Raw genomic sequence first — 4450 nt, 5'->3', positions numbered from 1 at the left:
CCTAGTAAGCCTTGTGCTCTAACTCTAAGGGTAGATGACATGCTTTCCCAAAGACCAACTTGTAAGGTGACATCCCTAAAGGTGTCTTGTATGCTGTTCTGTAAGCCCATAAAGCATCATCCAACCTTTTGGACCAATCACGTCGATTTGGGCAAACTATTTTCTCAAGTATGCCCTTGATTTCCTTATTTGCCAGTTCAGCTTGCCCATTCGTCCGCGGATGGTAAGCTGTTGCAACCTTGTGTTTCACTTCGTGCTTGTCTAATAACCATTTTAACCACTTGTTCACAAAGTGGGACCCTTCATCACTAATGATAGCTCTTTGGGTCCCAAACCTTGTGAACATGTGTTTTTGCAAGAACTTAATTACAACCCTAGCATCGTTTGTCGGATAAGCTTCAGCCTCGACCCATTTAGACACATAGTCTACTGCTACCAATATATACTTGTGACCAAAAGATAGAGGGAAAGGACCAAGAAAGTCAATACCCCATACATCGAACAATTCTACCTCAATGATGTTTGTTCGAGGCATTTCATTTCTGTTGGTGACATTTCCGACCCTTTGACATTGGTCACAGCTCTTTACGTACGCATATGCATCCTTGAATAGTGTTGGCCAAAAGAATCCGGCTTGCAATACTTTAGCCGCCGTACGAGTACCTCCGAAATGTCCTCCACTCAGAGTTGAGTGACAACGATATAAAATCTTTTGTACTTCATCTTCTGCCACGCATCTCCTGATCATCTAATCTGCACACTTTTTAAACAAATATGGTTCTTCCCAGAAATAGTACTTCACATCGTGAAAGAACTTTCTCCTTTGTTGAGACTTCTTATCGATTGGCATCAAACCACAAGCTAAATAGTTAGCAATATCTGCAAACCAAGGGGTACTATGACTTACCTTTAGTATGTGTTCATTTGGAAATGTTTCCTGAATTGGTATATTAGGTGAATTCCCTTTTTGTGGCTCCAATCTAGACAAGTGATCTGCTACTTGGTTTTCTACTCCCTTCCGATCTTGAATTTCTAAATCGAACTCTTGAAGTAGAAGCACCCACCGGATCAGTCTCGGTTTAGCATCTTTCTTGGCAAGTAAGTACTTAATTGTCGAGTGGTCTGTATAAACAGTTACTTTCGTACCTACAAGATAATATTGAAACTTGTCAAAAGCAAATACAATCGCAAGTAGCTCTTTTTCTATTACCATATAGTTCAATTGAGCTCCTGTAAGAGTCCGGCTTGCATAGTAGATGGGATGAAAAACTTTGTTCCTTTGCTGGCCCATGACAGCCCCTATTACGAAGTCGCTTGCATTACACATTAATTTAAATGGAAAATCCCAGTCTGGTGTGACGATTATGGGTGCCGTAACTAGTCGACTCTTCAAATATTTGAAAGCCTTTAAGCATTCATCATCGAACTTGAACGTTGTGTCCTTCTCCAATAATTTGCATAGGGGTTTAGCAATTTTGGAGAAGTCCTTGATAAATTTTCGATAAAACCCGGCGTGGTCCAAAAAGCTCCTAGCACCTTTTAAAGATGTTAGAGGTGAGAGTTTCTCGATAACATCTACCTTCGTTTTATCTACCTCGATTCCATGTCTCGTTATCCGATGCCCTAGAACAATTCTTTCTCGTACCATGAAATGGCACTTTTTCCAGTTAAGTACTAGGTTCGTTTCTTCGCATCGCCTTAGTACCTTAGCTAGATTGGCTAAGCAATCATCATAAGTATCACCGAATACTAAAAAGTCATCCATAAAAACTTCCAAGTACTTCTCAACCATGTCAGTAAAAATAGACATCATACATATTTGAAATGTAGCAGGTGCATTACATAGACCAAATGGCATGCATCTAAATGCAAATGTACCGTACGGGCAAGTGAACGTTGTCTTGTGCTGATCTTTTAGTGTTACTGTAATTTGATTATACCCTGAGTATCCATCGAGAAAACAGTAATAGTCTCGCCCCGTGAGTCTATCTAACATCTGATCCAAGAATAGCAAAGGAAAGTGATCTTTCCTAGTCGCCTTGTTCAGTTTCCAGTAATCAATGCAAATTCTCCATCCCGTAACTGTTCTAGTTGGTATCAACTCATTATTCTCGTTCTTTACGACTGTGATACCTTCCTTCTTTGGCATGCACTAGACCGGACTTACCCACGAACTGTTTGAGATGGGATAAATGATACCCTCATCTAACCACTTGATAATCTCCTTTTTCACCACGTCCTTCATAATGGGGTTCAGTTTTCATATCCATCAATTTTCCCTCTTTTGCCATCTTTCAGGATAATCTTGTACATGTATACAGATGGACTAATACCACGAATATCAGCTATGGTCCATCCGATAGCCTTCTTGAATTGTTTCAACACCAAGATGAGTTTCTTTTCTTGTTCAGTAGTTAATTCTGCTGAAACAATCATAGGTAAAGTAGAAGCGTTACCTAAATAAACGTATTTTAAATGTGAAGGTAATACCTTGAGTTCTAATTTAGGTGGTTCCTCGATTGACGCTTTTGGTTGGGCATACTCCCTCTTCTCTAACTCCAAAGATTCAAAACAGGATTGCGAATTAAATCCCCTTTGATTAGCTTCTAACAAAGCTAAGTATTCATCCTCCTCTTCATCATTTGGAGGATCTGATGTCAAAATTTGTTCCAACGGATCCTCAACATAGTTGAGCTCCTTTTCCACTAATGAATCCTCTAAGTCGGATACTGCAGAACAATTATCAATTGTGTCAAGAAATCGCATAGACTTAAAAATATCCTGAATACGCATCGTAAAATCGCTCTTCTGTACATCAATAAGGGTTCTTTCGGTTGCTAAGAACGGTCTTCCTAGGATAATCGACACTTCTTTATCTGCTTCAAAGTCTAGGACGCATACCAATACGTCATCGATTTTTCCTTCTAACTGTGCTAAGGATCGATCTGCTAGCTGAAGTGTAATCGTAGTAGGTCTAACTTCATCTATCCCCAACTTTCTAAATATTGACATAGGCATCAAGTTAATACTCGCACCTAAATCACATAAAGCCTTACCATAATATGTTGCTCCAATGTTGCAAGGTAGGGTAAAACATCCAGGATCCTTCAGCTTTGGGGGTAGTTTGTCTTGAAGATATGTACTACATTCCTTCGTCAGAGTTACCGCTCAAATTCTCCAAGTCTTCATTTTTTTGACAGGATATCCTTCATAAACTTGACGTAGTTCGGCATTTGTTCAAGTGCTTCAACCAACGGGATGTTGATGTGAAGTTGCTTGAGTACGTCTATAAATTTTTTGAATTGAATTTCCTGCTTCTGCTTCTGAAGTCTTTGAGGGTAGGGTGGTGGTTTCTTTACAGGAATTGGTTGATTCATTTTCTGCGGTAATTCTACATCTAACGGAGTTGTTAGTTGATCGGATTTAGCTGGTTCTGGATTTATCTTGTCGGGTTTTTCAGATTCTGGTTCTTTTGCAACTGGAATTTCAACACTCGGTTGAACTTCCTCTCAGTCTTGAGCATCAGTTAGCTCCTTTTCAGCTTCGGTAGTGTTGGGCTCTACTGTCTTTCCTCTCCTCAAAGTCAACGCTTTGCAATGGTCCTTCCCCGGATTCCTTGGATTCTCTGTATCACTAGGTAAAGTACCTTGTGGTCTGTTCCTGAGTTCAGTAGTCAGCTGGCCCACTTAATTATCCAAATTCCTTAGAGTGGCATCGTTTTTTGCCATGTATGCCTTCAATAAATTCTCTAAGCTATTGGATGATTCGGCCTGAGCTGGTTTCTGAGCTTGTTGAGATAAACTAGGCGCTGAGTCAGTCTAGGTTGAGCGTAGTTGTTACTGGTTCTAGCCCCTTGGTTGTTCTAGGAAAAATTCGGGTGGTTTCGCCATGATGGGTTATAGAAGTTGGATTACAATCCTTGCCTTCCTCGGTTTTAGTTCTGATTACCAATGTAATATACAGATTCAGGGTTTGATGGACATTCTTCAAACAAATATCCCTCCCCATAATAAACACAGGCTATACTCTCAAATTGGTGAGGTGGTTGGGCTGCAAAACTGTTAGACCCATTAGTGGTAAGATTCTTAAGCATTGAGGATATTGAAGATACCTGAGATAAGAGTAAAGTGAGAGCGTCCACTTCATGTATTCTAGCGACTCGTCTTCTTGACGCGACTCGATTGGTTGGCCAGTGATAATTGTTACTGGCAATCCTCTCGATAATTTCGTAAGCCTCATTATAGGACTTATAAAGGAGAGCACCGTTAGCAGAAGCGTCCACTACCATCCTTGTGAGAGCATTAAGACCATTATAAAATGTCTCTAGTTGGATGCAATTTGGGATTCCATGATGAGGGCATTTCCTTAATAGCTCTTTGTATCGTTCCCATGCCTCATACAAGGACTCATCATCCATTTGTTAGAAAGCAGTGATCTCGTTCCTCAACTT

At 40.3% G+C, this 4450-nt stretch overlaps 1 non-coding gene across 1 annotated transcript; it reads left to right on the top strand.

Annotated features, from left to right (window-relative positions):
- Positions 1-4343: 4343 nt before the first annotated feature.
- Positions 4344-4450, top strand: LOC121209213 (small nucleolar RNA R71). Its single transcript, XR_005904330.1, has one exon. It is a non-coding gene; the product is annotated as a small nucleolar RNA R71 (small nucleolar RNA).

This window comes from Gossypium hirsutum, chromosome A10 (assembly GCF_007990345.1).
Source record: "Gossypium hirsutum isolate 1008001.06 chromosome A10, Gossypium_hirsutum_v2.1, whole genome shotgun sequence".
Taxonomy (NCBI): Eukaryota; Viridiplantae; Streptophyta; class Magnoliopsida; order Malvales; family Malvaceae; genus Gossypium; species Gossypium hirsutum.
This window is presented reverse-complemented; position numbering and strand designations above follow the sequence as displayed.